Raw genomic sequence first — 16,257 nt, 5'->3', positions numbered from 1 at the left:
TAACTAATTAACTTGTTTAGTTAATTAGTTAATTAAGTAGTCAATGACAGTGGGGCCCACCCTAATTGATACTGATTAGGTTAATTAATGTGTTTAATTAAAATGTGTCACTGACAGGTGGGACCCGCACGTTAGTTTGACCAATCAACACCCCTGTTGACTGCAGACGTCATGCTGACGTCAGCAAACACTATTCTGGATAATGTTGATTAAATCAATTAAATAAATCCTAAAAATGATTTAAATCTTTTAAAATTAATATAAAATAAACCGTAGCTCGGATGGAAAAACTTTGTACATGAAAGTTGCTCAGAACGGTAAGACGAACCAGGATACGCAACCCGTTCATCCGCCACGCATCCCTAGCATAGCGAACACGCAACTTTCCCCCTCCGCTTCATCCATCCGAAAACGTGAAACACCGGGGATACTTTCCCGGATGTTTCCCCCCTTCGCCGGTATCACCTCCTACCGCGTTAGGTCACACTCGGCACATCTTATTGCCATGTTATGCTTTGTGGTGCTATGTTTGCTTTATATTTACTGTTTCTTCCCCCTCTTCTCTCTGGTAGACCCCGAGACCGATGCTGCCCTTGTGATCAACTACGTCGTCGACAACCCCCCTCCTTGCCAGAGCAACCAGGCAAGCAAACCCCCCTTGAGCATTCTGATATCGCCCATTTCTTTCCCTCTCATGCTTGCATTAGAACTGCTACTGCTTTCTGTATGATCCTACTCTGATGCATAGCCTGTTGTTGTTACCTGCTTTCATACCTTACCTGTTTATCCTAAACTGCGTAGTATAGGTTGGTTAGTGATCCATCAGTGACCCCACCTTGTCCAAGTTGCCTCGCTTTATGTTTGATGACTCGATCAACGTGATCGATGTCCAAACCCCGACACCTCACATCACCCCCCTTAGTTGTACGACTCTGTAGAGTTACCATTGAGTGCCAAGGGTGGAACCTCTTACATCACTCCTGATGAGATCTCTGTAGTGTAGCTATACGGTCGAGGTCATCGAGGGTGATTTCCTCCTTAACCACTTCTGTTACGGCTCTATCGCGCAACCCATCAAATGTGAACCTCGAGGGTGGATCCTCTTACGTTCACCTTGATGACAACATCGAGTGGAATTCACCGGGGGTGATTCCTCGGGGTTTTCCACTTGGTGTTAGACACACGGTTACTATGGTTACTATGACTTTACACTGAACCATGTTACTAAAGACGGGTTGACCTGGAAGGTACCCGCGCGAGCTTAATAGCGAGTGATCTGGAGTCGGGTTGACCTGGAAGGTGCCCGCGAGATAACTAGGAGGCGTGGCCGGGTATTCTTAGCCCTTGACGCACGTACTCGAGACGGGACAATGGGGTCACATCTTTCGTGAGTCTCTGCTTGTTACCGCGTGCTCCCAATCCACTACGATTTGGATATTTGATCCGAGGGGCCTCTGGCCTGATAGCACTAACCATCACGTGGGCATAGTATGGGCGTTCTGCGTCGTATACATCAGCCAAAGTTTAATAGACGTCAGTGACTGAGCGGCACGCGCCGGGTTGGACTGCGTAAGCGCCTGCCTTGTTGAATGACGTAGCTAGGTCTGCTCACCGGCCGCGTTCGCAACGTGCAGGAGTTCCCATGGAGATGGCCCATGACCCCTGGGGGCATAGGTTTAGTCCGGCGTGCTGGCCTCTCTATTAAGCCTAGGTCAGGTTGCGGCGTATTGTTTGGCCGAGGGCGGGCATGACCCAGGAAAGTGTGTCCGTCCGGAGTTAATCGAGCATGGTGGGTAAGTTGGTGCACCCCTGCAGGGAAGAAAACATTTATCGATAGCCTGTCCTACGGTAACGGACACTTGGAGTTGTATCCCGATCGATACAACTAGAACTGGATACTTGTGATGAGAAATGGATTGTGATGAGACTTGGATATGAGATGATAACTGGATAGTATGGCTCTGGGATTGCTTTCCCGCAGGGAGTCGAGAAAGGATCTCTGGCCGAGGTTGATAACTCTACTGCTACTTTACCTTATGTTACTCCACTCCCTCCTGTTGCTGCAAGATGATGGTTTCCAGAAGATGCTAGTCTTCGATAGGCTAGGCTTTCCCCTTCCCTTCTGGCATTCTGCAGTTTAGTCCACAGATACAACCCATTCCTTTGATACAGATGCATACTTAGTTTAGATCTGATGTAAGTCTTGCGAGTACTTTGGATGAGTACTCACGGCTGCTTTGCTACTTCTTTTCCCCCATACTCGTTTGTTGCGACCAGATGACGGAGCCCAGGAGCCAGACGACACCACCAATGACTACTACTACCCGAAGGATGCCTACTACTACGTGAAGACCACCGACGACTAGGAGTAGTTAGGAGGCTCCCAGGCAGGAGGCCTTGCCTTTTCGATCGTTGTTGCTTTTGTGCTAGCCTTCTTAAGGCACACTTGTCTAACTTATGTCTGTACTCAGATATTGTTGCTTCCGCTGACTCTTGTGTATTCGAGCCCTCGAGGCCCCTGGCTTGTAATATAAAGCTTGTATTATTTTAATTTGTGTCTAGAGTTGTGTTGTGATATCTTCCCGTGATTCCTTGATCTTGATCGTACACATTTGCGTGTATGATTAGTGTACGGTCAAATCGAGGGTGTCACAAGTTGGTATCAGAGCCAGCTGCCTGTAGGTAGCCCCCTTTCCAACTCCTTGGCCGAAGTTGAGTATAGTCACTAATTTTTTTACTAACATGACTGTGTGGCTTATGGGCCCATGTCGCCATATGGGAGGTATTAGGATCTTTTATTCCTCGTCTATACTCTGGGACTCTGATCTCTCTTCTATTCAGGTTAAATGGTTTTACTAACTCAAACATTAGGATCTTGTGATCACATCCGCCCGGAGAGTCCCTTATTTCAGATGATCGCCTGCTGCATCAGAATATTCCGAAGATACTCTACGATATTCTCTCGAGGCTTTCTGCCTGATGCCTTTGCAATTCCCTACCACTGAGATATCCTTATGGATAACTACACACACTTGCCAATCTTACATTCCATCCCGTTGATCTTGTTATTACAAGATGCCCTGAACTGCGCTTCTTTTTCTGAGAATCACTGAGCTTACTGCCTTGCAGTTCCTTGTCATCTGAATACCCCTACGGATAACCTTGTGCACCTATCGAGTATCCGCTCATACTCAGTTGACTCATGTACTTCACAAAAGTCTTTGTAATACCATTCGTTCTTGTGAAAATCCTCAATAGCCTATTGTTCTTGAACTTCTTGCTTGCTTGCATTGTGGTTAATACCATAAGTCTAGTAATCTTATTATCAGCCATTGTCATTACCATTTTGAGTCCGTTGATACAATATGTTGTGAATGCTCGCCATCCTCAATCAGATCCTAGAATTCATCCTTCCGACTCAGACGTCATTTTAACATGTGCTTAATCTCGATCAATCAAATCGCCATCGATTGTACCCTAAGGCTATTCTACCTATCCATCCCTAATCAGAGCATTGCTTCTGATCCCTTCTCTTAGAAGTCATAATTCCTTTGCAATTGGGCTTTGAGTTAGCCAGTTGTTTCTATAATCTGATCTCCTTGCATTCTTTCTTCCTCTGATTGAGTACTAATGCTCACATCAGATCCCTTGTGGACCACCAGACCCTTTTTTCGGATTTTATCCAACAACGTCCTTCATATTCAGTAACCTTGTAGCCTTTTCCTCAGATACATAATGCTTTTGGTAAATTGTATCCTCCGCTTTCTCAAGCATGCTCTACTACCGAGCTTGTGTTATTATTCTTGAAATTTATGATATATGTTCCTAAGATGCCTCGATGGGTAGAACCTATGCCTTCCCTAATCTATGTGAACTCGAAAGTTATGCGGATTATACTCTACTAGCTTTTTGTCAAATAAAATTTCAGTACTACAGATGCACCGAGAGCGAGAAGTAAAATGAAAGGTTATGCATTGTAGAAGTGGGAGTCGACCCTGAACCTTCTGTTCATGCCCACGGACACGGTGTGGGACTTATCATGAAAGCTTCTTGCAAGGATATTTAACCATTTGAATAATTCTTCCGGTATCGGGAATTGGATCCCTTGTAGTTATGGTCCCGACCATATTTCCTCCTTGATCCCATTTACTGGGTAAGTTACAATTACTTATCCTCTGCAAATCATGAAGAAAATATGCCCTAGAGGCAATAATAAAGTTATTATTTATTTCCTTATATCATGATAAATGTTTATTATTCATCCTAGAATTGTATTAACCGGAAACATAATACATGTGTGAATACATAGACAAACAGAGTGTCACTAGTATGCCTCTACTTGACTAGCTCGTTAATCAAAGATGGTTATGTTTCCTAACCATGGACAAAGAGTTGTTATTTGATTAATGGGATCACATCATTAGGTGAATGATCTGATTGACATGACCCATTCCATTAGCTTAGCACCCGATCGTTTAGTATGTTGCTATTGCTTTCTTCATGACTTATACATGTTCCTATGACTATGAGATTATGCAACTCCCGTTTGCCAGAGGAACACTTTGTGTGCTACCAAACGTCACAACGTAACTGGGTGATTATAAAGGAGCTCTACAGGTGTCTCCAAAGGTACATGTTGGGTTGGCGTATTTCAAGATTGGGATTTGTCACTCCGATCGTCGGAGAGGTATCTCTGGGCCCTCTCGGTAATGCACATCACTTAAGCTTTGCAAGCATTGCAACTAATGAGTTAGTTACGGGATGATGTATTATGGAACGAGTAAAGAGACTTGCCGGTAACGAGATTGAACTAGGTATTGGATACCGACGATCGAATCTCAGGCAAGTAACATACCGATGACAAAGGGAACAATGCATTTTGTTATGCGGTCTAACCGATAAAGATCTTCGTAGAATATGTAGGAGCCAATATGGGCATCCAGGTCCCGCTATTGGTTATTGACCGGAGACGTGTCTCGGTCATGTCTACATTGTTCTCGAACCGTAGGGTCCACACGCTTAAGGTTACGATGACAGTTATATTATGAGTTTATACATTTTGATGTACCAAAGGTTGTTCGGAGTCTCGGATGTGATCACGGACATGACGAGGAGTCTCGAAATGGTCGAGACATAAAGATTGATATATTGGAAGCCTATGTTTGGATATCAGAAGTGTTCCGGGTGAAATCGGGATTTTACCGGAGTACCGGGAGGTTACCGGAACCCCCCGGGAGCTATATGGGCCTAAGTGGGCCTTAGTGGAAAAGAGAAGGGGCAGCCCTAGATGGGCCGCGCGCCCATCCCCTCCCTTGGTCCGAATAGGACAAGGAGAGGGGGCCGGCCCCCCTCTCTCTTTTCCCCCCTCCGCGAATCCTATTCCAACTAGGATTGGGGGGGGCGATCCTACTCCCAGAGGGAGTAGGACTTCTCCTGGCGCGCCTCTCCTAGGCCGGCCGCACCCCCCCTTGAGCCTTTATATATGGAGGCAGGGGCACCCCAGAACAACACAAGTTGATCTTCATGATCGTTCCTTAACCGTGTGCGGTGCCCCCCTCCACCATATTCCACCTCGGTCATATTGTTGCAGTGCTTAGGCGAAGCCCTGCGACGGTAGAACATCAAGATCGTCACCACGCCGTCGTGCTGACTGAACTCCTCCCCAACGCTTTGCTGGATCGGAGCCCGGGGATCGTCATCGAGCTGAACGTGTGCCAAGAACTCGGAGGTGCCGGAGTAACGGTGCTTGGATCGGTCGGATCGGGAAGACGTACGACTACTTCCTCTACGTTGCGTCAACGCTTCCGCTTCGGTCTACAAAGGTACGTAGACAACACTCTCCCCTCTCGTTTCTTTGCATCACCATGATCTTGCGTGTGCGTAGGAAAATTTTGAAATTACTACGTTCCCCAACAGTGGCATCCGAGCCTAGGTTTTTATGGTTTGATGTTATATGCACGAGTAGAACACAAGTGAGTTGTGGGCGATATAAGTCATACTGCTTACCAGCATGTCATACTTTGGTTCGGCGGTATTGTTGGACGAAGCGGCCCGGACCGACATTACGCGTACGCTTACGCGAGACTGGTTCTACCGCTGTGCTTTGCACACAGGTGGCTGGCTGGTGTCAGCTTCTCCAACTTTAGTTGAACCGAGTGTGGCTACGCTCGGTCCTTGCGAAGGTTAAAACAACACCAACTTGACAAACTATCGTTGTGGTTTTGATGCGTAGGTAAGATTGGTTCTTGCTTAAGCCCGTAGCAGCTACCTAAAACTTGCAACAACAAAGTAGAGGACGTCTAACTTGTTTTTGCAGGGCATGTTGTGATGTGATATGGTCAAAACGTGATGAGATATAAGTTGTTGTATGAGATGATCATGTTTTGTTGAAGTTATCGGCAACTGGAAAAAGCCTTATGGTTGTCTCTTTATTGCATAAGATGCAAGCGCCAAATAATTGCTTTACTTTATCGCTATGCGATAGAAATAGTTGCAAGAGCAATAGTTGGCGAGACGACCATGTGACAACATATTGATATAGATCAAGATGATGGAGATCATGGTGTCATGCCGATGACGATGGAAATCATGACGATGCTTTGGAGATGGAGATCAAAGGCACAAGATGATAATGGCCATATCATGTCACATATTTTGATTGCATTTGATGTTTATCTTTTATGCATCTTATCTTGCTTTGATTGACGGTAGCATTATAAGACGATCTCTCACTAATTATCAAGAAGTGTTCTCCCTGTGTATGCACCGTTGCGAAAGTTCTTCGTGCTGAGACACCACGTGATGATCAGGTGTGATAGGCTCTATGTTCAAATACAACGGGTGCAAAATAGTTGCACACGCGGAATACTCAGGTTATACTTGATGAGCCAAGCATATACAGATATGGCCTCGGAACACGAAGACTGAAAGGTCGAGCGTAAATCATATAGTAGATATGATCAACATAGTGATGTTCACCATTGAAACTACTCCATCTCACGTGATGATCGGACATGGTTTAGTTGATTTGGATCACGTGATCACTTAGAGGATTAGAGGGATGTCTGTCTAAGTGGGAGTTCTTAAGTAATATGATTAATTGAACTTAAATTTATCATGAACTTAGTCCTGGTAGTATTTTGCAAATTATGTTGTAGATCAATAGCTCGCGTTGTTGCTTCCCTGTGTTTATTTTGATATGTTCCTAGAGAAAATTGTGTTGAAAGATGTTAGTAGCAATGATGCGGATTGGATCCGTGATCTGAGGTTTATCCTCATTGCTGCACAGAAGAATTATGTCCTTGATGCACCGCTAGGTGACAGACCTATTGCAGGAGCAGATGCAGATGTTATGAACGTTTGGCGAGCTCAATATGATGACTACTTGATAGTTTAGTGCACCATGCTTAATGGCTTAGAATCGGGACTTCAAAGATGTTTTGAACGTCATGGAACATATGAGATGTTCCAGGAATTGAAGTTAATATTTCAAGCAAACACCCGAGTTGAGAGATATGAAGTTTCCAACAAGTTCTATAGCTAAAAGATGGAGGAGAATCGCTCAACTAGTGAGCATGTGCTCAGATTGTCTGAGTACAACAATCGCTTGAATCAAGTGGGAGTTAATCTTCCAGATAAGATAGTGATTGACAGAATTCTCTAGTCACCATCACCAAGTTAGTAGAACTTCGTGATGAACTATGATATGCAAGGGATAACGGAAACGATTCCCAAGCTCTTCGTAATGCGGAAATTGACGAAGGTAGAAATCGAGAAAAACATCAAGTGTTGATGGTAGACAAGACCACTAGTTTCAAGAAAAGGGCAGAGGGAAGAAGGGGAACTTCAAGAAGAACAGCAAGCAAGTTGCTGCTCAAGTGAAGAAGCCCAAGTCCGGTCCTAAGCCTAAGACTAAGTGCTTCTACTGCAAAGGGACTGGTCACTGGAAGTGGAACTGCCCCAAGTATTGGGGGGGGGGGAATCCTACTCCCAGAGGGAGTAGGACTCCTCCTGGCGCGCCTCTCCTAGGCCGGCCGCACCCCCCCCTTGAGCCTTTATATACGGAGGCAGGGGCACCCCAGAACAACACAAGTTGATCTTCATGATCGTTCCTTAACCGTGTGCGGTGCCCCCTCCACCATATTCCACCTCGGTCATATTGTTGCAGTGCTTAGGCGAAGCCCTGCGACGGTAGAACATCAAGATCATCACCATGCCGTCGTGCTGACGGAACTCCTCCCCGACGCTTTGCTGGATCGGAGCCCGGGGATCGTCATCTAGCTGAACGTGTGCCAAGAACTCGGAGGTGCCGGAGTAACGGTGCTTGGATCGGTCGGATCAGGAAGACGTACGACTTCTTCCTCTACATTGCGTCAACGCTTCTGCTTCGGTCTACGAAGGTACGTAGACAACACTCTCCCCTCTCGTTGCTATGCATCACCATGATCTTGCGTGTGCGTAGGAAAATTTTGAAATTACTACGTTCCCCAACAAATCATTCCCCCGTCCAACCTCTACTCCGATTTACCTTCTGGCATTACACCTAGTACTTGATACTGGGAAGCTTTATACCCCATCGCATCATTCCTAGCCTGAACGGCTATATTTTTATCTTGTCAACTTTTTAACTGTGCTACCTGGTCCTTATGCCCGGAGCAACTTCCGACGATGAGCTAAGCTTACGTCGATCTTCCCCATCTTATCATTTCTCCTTGAACAGCAAGCTTAATTTCGAGTTTGTGTCGTACTCATGGTTCCAATAACCTTTCGCTTCATCATTCCTTTGTCTGGATGTCATCGCCGATCAATTACATCTTCATGAAATCTCTCGACAAATGTGTCGTGATCATCATCAACATTCTGAGCTTTTCCAGGATATCAAACAAATTAATGAGGAGAAATACAATCCTTCCCCTCAATGATTTATGTTATCATCGACAACATTCTTGCCTTCCCCAACACAAACTTGTTCATATAATTTTGGAAATACATCCTTTTTGACATGCCGATGGATTGTGGTTGAGCCCGTCGGACACACTCTTATCTTTTCCCTACTAAAATTGTATGACTTATTTTCTAGGTTGTTTCCGATGGATCCTTGGTGTATCCAAAGTCTGACCTTTGCTTGAAACCATGTCAATGCTATCTCGAAGCATGTCTGTGGTGATCCGATCTCCAATGAGAACATTTGAAGCATGATACTAAATTTTCTTTATCAATTATCCAAACACCGTTGTATGGGTAATGTCAGGAATTTTCTTCCCCCTTACCTAAATGGTTCTATACTTCTATCCTGTCATGGATATCATACTCTGCTTGTCCTTGGGAAGGATATACCCCTGAAATATGTGTTTAAACACATTTTTCCTTTCCATTGTTCTGCTTAACCTGATGATCACATTTTCCTTTCCATTGGTTTGTTTGACCTTTCTGGTGATCTATATGATATAAGCGGAAATATTTCCCTGCTTATGTAAACACCTCGGTGTACAAACTGTGAGTAAGACCCTGTTACTATTGTGGACGACTTTCTGGTAGCCACCGATGGACGAGAATTTTGCCTATTGGTCCGCCTTGTTCAACGAGCAGGAGAATGGTTCTCTTCGTCCCTCGCCCTTAGTACCGATGATTGTTGCCGACATAACTAGCAGGCTACCCTCTGACATGCCTTGCTATCATGACCGTTCAAAAGGAATAGCGCCTTTCCTTCTTTTAACCCACATGGTGGGCCCATAACCCACAGTTCCACATGATCGAAATCTTACTCTCCTGTACAACCGTGATGCCGAAATATTCTTTACACTTGGCTTCATATAATGTCATGAGCCACCTTCTGAGAGATGATCTATTCCCGATGCTCTGAACCCATTTCTCACACTCTGTTCAGGTATCAATCGTTTGTCCATTCAGTTGTAACTTCTTATTGTACCTTCATACTTTGCTCTCGATGTTATTAAGTTTCAGCTCGAGAGATACTTCTGCCTCATTTCCTGAATTGTTCACAAGATAATCAACCCTTTAAGAGTCAGTTCTCCGAAGTTACTCTTTACTTCCCCACTTAAATCTCGGGACGAGATTTCTTGTAGTGGAGGAGACTTGTAACACCCCCAGTGTCATTCTACAGTAATCTCATGCCTAATGATGCTAGTTCATCATAATTATTTTGATAATCCTCACCTTGCTTCAACATCGAACTCAAATCCAAATTCTATGGCCAAGTCAAATCATAACTCTATAAAATAGTAAAGCTAAAATGTTCACAATATTCCATAATTTCACCTGATCTTTTTCATGGTTGAACCAACCTCTTTTGGATACCTGCAGTGCCCCTAAAAATTTTATTCAGTGGACCAACAGCCAATTATTTGAGCTTTTCAATTTCAAAAAAATAGTTGAACACTCCCCAAATGCTTTGGAACCTTTTGTACCAACCCAGGTTATTGCCTTGTATTTTTGTGCCAAGTTTTGTATTAAAAAAAACTCTTTTAGTGGCTCAAAGAAAATAAACAAAGGTAAAAAAACCCCACTCCCCATTGGGCCAGTCGGCCCAGTTGCTAGCTAGGCCAACCCCAGGCCAGCCCACCCCCAGCCTACTTGGCCTCCCACACCCCCCCGCACCAGAAACCCTAACCCCCCATGCACTCGCATCCCCCCACGTTCGCTCCCTCCTCCCCCGATCTGGATCGGGGGAACTGCCCCCGTCTGCCACTCGATCTGGGCGTCGTCCCGTGCCCCCCCTCGACGTCGGCGCCACGGGGCCCCCTCGCCGGACGCCTCGCCCTCCTCCCCGGACCCCTAGTTCTGGATCGAGGAGGGCTCGATCCCATGCCGCCCAGCGCCCCCCACCTGGATCTGGATTGCGCCAGGCGCGCCCCGACCCCGCCGCCCTTGTCGCCGACGGCCACCATCGCCGGTCTGCCCCGTCCTCGACCTCGTCCCCGACTCCTCCTCAACCCCCATTGCCACGTCCCTGCAACCGCCGTGAGCCGCCGCCCTCTCCTCTTTGCCTCTCTCCCTCGCCCCGCGATCATTGCCGCGCCACCGCGCTCGACCCATGCCGCCGCTCACCGCTCGCGCCCCCCACTGCACTTCGGCCTGCCTCGTCGAGCCTATCCCCCTTCGCCCAAGCTCATCGTCGCCTGCACCGGACCACGCCCGTCGCGCCCCGTCCTCCCGCCGCGGCTCCCGCCGTTGCACTGCCTCCTCTGCTGCGTGCCGCCTCGCCGCTGCGTCCCGGCTCGCCTGCGCCGCCGCGTCCCCCCCGGCGTGCCTCACCGTCGCCAGCGGATCCCGCCCCGCTCCGTTCTTGCCGTGCCCATGGCCGCCGGCGCCGGGCTGCAACGCCCGCACGGGCGAAGCCCGTAACTCGCAGCGCCCCGGCGCTCGTTAACGCGCCCCCGCGTGCCCGTGCCCATTAGCGCCCCCTGGGCCTATGACAGAGGGCCCCCGCCCACAGAACGTTTTTTTAACAAATAAAAATAAAAATAAAATTAATTAATTAATTAATTAAATAATTAACTCAATTAATTTTGATTAATTAAATTAAACAACTAATTAAACTAATTACACATTAGTTAACTAATTAACCTATTTAGTTAATTAGTTAATTAAGTAGTCAATGAGAGTGGGGCCCACCCCTAATTAATCCTGATTAGGTTAATTAATGTGTTTAATTAAAATGTGTCACTGACAGGTGGGACCCGCACGTTAGTTTGACCAGTCAACACCCCTGTTGACTGCTGACGTCATGCTGACGTCAGCAAACACTATTCTAGATAATGTTGATTAAATCAATTAAATAAATCCTAAAAATGATTTAAATCTTTTAAAATTAATATAAAATAAACCGTAGTTCAGATGGAAAAACTTTGTACATGAAAGTTGCTGAGAACAACGAGACGAACCCGGATACGAAGCCCGTTCGTCCGCCACGCATCCCTAGCATAGCGAACACGCAACTTTCCCCCTCCGGTTCATCCGTCCAAAAACGCGAAACACTGGGGATACTTTCCTGGATGTTTCCCCCCCTTCGCCGGTATCACCTCCTACCGCGTTAGGTCACACCCGACACATCTTATTGCCATGTTATGCTTTGTGGTGCTGTGTTTGCTTTATATTTACTGTTTCTTACCCCTCTTCTCTCTGGTAGACCCCGAGACCGATGATGCCCTTGTGATCGACTACGTCGACGACGACCCCCTCCTTGCCAGAGCAACCAGGCAAGCAAACCCCCCTTGAGCATTCCGATATCGCCCATTTCTTTCCCTCTCATGCTTGCATTAGAACTGCTACTGCTTTCTGTATGATCCTACTCTGATGCATAGCCTGTTGTTGTTACCTGCTTTCATACCTTACCTGTTTATCCTAAACTGCGTAGTATAGGTTGGTTAGTGATCCATCAGTGACCCCACCTTGTCCCAGTTGCCTCGCTTTATGTTCGATGACTCGATCAACGTGATCGACGTCCAGACCCCGACACCGCACATCACCCCCCTTAGTTGTACGACTCTGCAGAGTTACCATCGAGTGCCGAGGGTGGAACCTCTTACATCACTCCTGATGAGATCTCTGTAGTGTAGCTATACGGTCGAGGTCATCGAGGGTGATTTCCTCCTTAACCACTTCCGTTACGGCTCTGTCGCGCAACCCATCAAATGTGAACCTCGAGGGTGGATCCTCTTACGTTCACCTTCATGACAACATCGAGTGGAATTCACCGGGGGTGATTCCTTGGGGTTTTCCACTTGGTGTTAGACACACGGTTACTATGGTTACTATGACTTTACACTGAACCATGTTACTAAAGACGGGTTGACCTGGAAGGTACCCACGCGAGCTTAATAGCGAGTGATCTGGAGTCGGGTTGACCTGGAAGGTGCCCGCAATATAACTAGGAGGCGTGGCCGGGCATTCTTAGCCCTTGCCGCAAGTACTCGAGACGGGGCAACGGGGTCACATCTTTCATGAGTCTCTGCTTGTTACCGCATGCTCCCAATCCACTACGATTTGGATATTTGATCCGAGGGGCCTCTGGCCTGATAGCACTAACCAACACATGGGCATAGTATGGGCGTTCTGCGTCGTATACATCAGCCGAAGTTTAATAGACTTCAGTGACTGAGCGGCGCGCGCCGGGTTGGACTGCGTAAGCGCCTGCCTTGTTGAATGAGGTAGCTAGGTCTGCTCACCGGCCACGTTCGCAATGTGCAGGAGTTCCCGGGGAGATGGCCCATGACCCCTGGGGGCATAGGTTTAGTCCGGCGTGCTGGCCTCTCTATTAAGCCTAGGTCAGGTTGCGGCGTATTGTTTGGCCGAGGCTGGGCATGACCCAGGAAAGTGTGTCCGGCTGGAGTTAATCGAGCGTGGTGGGTAAGTCGGTGCACCCCTGCAGGGAAGAAAACATCTATCGATAGCCTGTCCTACGGTAACGGACACTTGGAGTTGTATCCCGATCGATACAACTAGAACTGGATACTTGTGATGAGAAATGGATTGTGATGAGACTTGGATATGAGATGATAACTAGATAGTATGGCTCTGGGATTGCTTTCTCGCAGGGAGTCGAGAAAGGATCTCTGGCCGAGGTTGATAACTCTACTGCTACTTTACCTTATGTTACTCTACTCCCTCCTGTTGCTGCAAGATGGTGATTTCCAGAAGATGCTAGTCTTTGATAGGCTAGGCTTTCCCCTTCCCTTCTGGCATTCTGCAGTTTAGTCCATAGATACAACCCATTCCTTTGATACAGATGCATACTTAGTTTAGATCTGATGTAAGTCTTGCGAGTACTTTGGATGAGTACTCATGGCTGCTTTGCTACTTCTTTTCCCTCATACCCGTTTGTTGCGACCAGATGACGGAGCCCAGGAGCCAGACGCCACCACCGATGACTACTACTACCTGGAGGATGCCTACTACTACGTGAAGACCGCCGGACTAGGAGTAGTTAGGAGGCTCCCAGGCAGGAGGCCTTGCCTTTTCGATCATTGTTGCTTTTGTGCTAGCCTTCTTAAGGCACACTTGTCTAACTTATGTCTGTACTCGGATATTGTTGCTTCCGCTGACTCTTGTGTATTCGAGCCCTCGAGGCCCCTGGCTTGTAATATAAAGCTTGTATTATTTTAATTTGTGTCTAGAGTTGTGTTGTGATATCTTCTCGAGAGTCCTTGATCTTGATCGTACACATTTGCGTGTATGATTAGTGTACGGTCAAATCGAGGTCGTCACAGTTTGTCTATGGAGGTGAATCATGTGGTGGAGCAGGGAGGGAATATTATTAGTGTCATGACATCATAGTGCTATTGTTTTGCATGTCAATTTATTACCATTGGTTCAATAAGGCAATGTTTTTTGTATTGTCCATCATGAATTTGATGCTACTGTTTGAGTAATATGCATTCCAATCCTTTCTCACTAAGATAATGAAAGTTTCACCTTGTTCGTACTTATGCAAACAGGGATCATGTTGTGCCAATCATACATTTTAGTGGAACTACACAAGACAATAAAATGAACTATATCCCAGCCAGTGCTTTAACTCTGCTGGAAGTTCTTGATAATCTTTCGATATAATCTCAGCACTAGTAAACAAGAGTGATTTCAACCGTACATTTGAAGTGCACAAAAATATATACTATTGTGTGATTCCAGTGAGTGCTTTATCATCTCTTATGGGACTACATGAATAAGCTTTTTTTCTCAGGTTGGTACGGGCCTAAGGCCTTCATCCATATTAGTTTGCTGTCATCTCTATTTGTATCGTGCTACTGTCATGAGAAACTCCTTTATCTTTGCACGTTAAAGTTTTGCAACCTATGATAAATGGAAATGCTTTGAGTGTTGAGTTGAGCTAATTGGCACTGATTAAATAAACTAATACCTCTCTTTAAGCAAGACTACTATGTTGCTAACTTTACCCATTAAGATAATGAGGGTGCTTCTATTTGTTAGTGTATGTTTCATCAACTAGTCCCACTATTACAGTAATCTCACTCTCTCAATATATGTGCTAACATGAATGCTCGATTTTGGTGGAACTACACAAAAACTTTGGGTGCTTCATTGCCTCGACAACTTCCGTCCTTTCCTGTCAGTCGCTAATCTCCGCTTGCTTTCTTCCTTTGTTGTCAGTCGCTTGGCTTATCTCGGCTTCCAATGAAAGGAAATAGTAATTGATATGCTACCTCACACAGGTTGGTACTGGTCTTTATCCTGATTATTGTGCCCGTCATATGTATTGGTAATTTGGTATTGTGCTACTGTTTGCCGATTTCATAAAGGAGTAATTTGGAGCCTGAACTCGCAGGCAAATCATTACATCGGGTGATTTCAGTAGAACTGCACAAAATGATCAGATGGACAGGTACTTATGTTGCTGCTATGCACTCCAAAGTTCACTCAAACAAGCATCGATGTTGACAAGAAGTGCCTATATTCATTCAAGTATCAACCGACGTCAACCAATTGTCAAACTCCAAGTATTAGGAGAGTGAACGCCTAAAATATTGCTTGGTGCATAGCCCAGAAAACGCAGTCCAGTCTTTGGTCCCAACTTGTGCCTTTTGGTTATCGGCACATATGGTAGCGAACTATATGACATGGAGTCTAAAGATTCCAGACAAGTTGGTTGACGCATATATTCATCTGGCTCTTAATCAGTCTGCACGCCAAGGATGCTCCATTTCAGTTGAACTGCACAAAAAATTGGGTGGTGCATTTTCTCAACCGCCTCCTTTCTCGTCTGCAATGTAGAATTTTGGCGAGATACAGGACCAAGATGAGCCAGTAAACTAGTTGGATGAAAGTAGTGGCCAAGTTGCTCAAACCTCCCTCGGCACGAGGCCACTATTTGAGGATAAATCTACAAGCAAAGTTCAGATTGTCTGTGCTGCCTCTTATGTACTCGAAAGTTTACTCGTACAAGAACTAATTTTAGCAAGAAGTACCTCCGATTGAACACCATTTACCAGTCTGTACCCTAGGCAATTAAAGTTCGTCCATGGATCATATTGGCTGTGATCTCAATCATTTGGATGCATAAACATACTGAACATGTGTATATCTGAATCTTTTTGTGAATTATGTATGAATATTGTCGTGTGATCTATCAATCATTTGGATGCATAGATATGCTGAGCTTGTGTATATATGAATCTTTTGAGTTGTTGATAGTGAATGTTGGCTATGAATATGAACGTGTCCTGTGAACCTGAGTTTGATATGAATTTTTACCTTTTCTGTTGTATTTGTGTGTGAACT

At 45.9% G+C, this 16,257-nt stretch overlaps 1 long non-coding RNA gene across 1 annotated transcript; it reads left to right on the top strand.

Annotated features, from left to right (window-relative positions):
• Window positions 1-10,642: 10,642 nt before the first annotated feature.
• Window positions 10,643-14,151, top strand: LOC147971608 (uncharacterized). The gene is made up of 3 exons (XR_015603328.1): window positions 10,643-10,980; window positions 12,149-12,218; window positions 13,853-14,151. It is a non-coding gene; the product is annotated as an uncharacterized LOC147971608 (long non-coding RNA).
• The last annotated feature ends 2,106 nt before the right edge of the window (window positions 14,152-16,257 follow it).

The sequence above is a fragment of the Triticum urartu genome, chromosome 5A (genome assembly GCF_056163025.1).
Source record: "Triticum urartu cultivar PI428250 chromosome 5A, HENAU_Tu73, whole genome shotgun sequence".
NCBI lineage: Eukaryota > Viridiplantae > Streptophyta > Magnoliopsida > Poales > Poaceae > Triticum > Triticum urartu.
The sequence above is the reverse complement of the archived record's forward strand: the minus strand, read 5'-3'. Positions and strand labels throughout refer to the sequence as shown.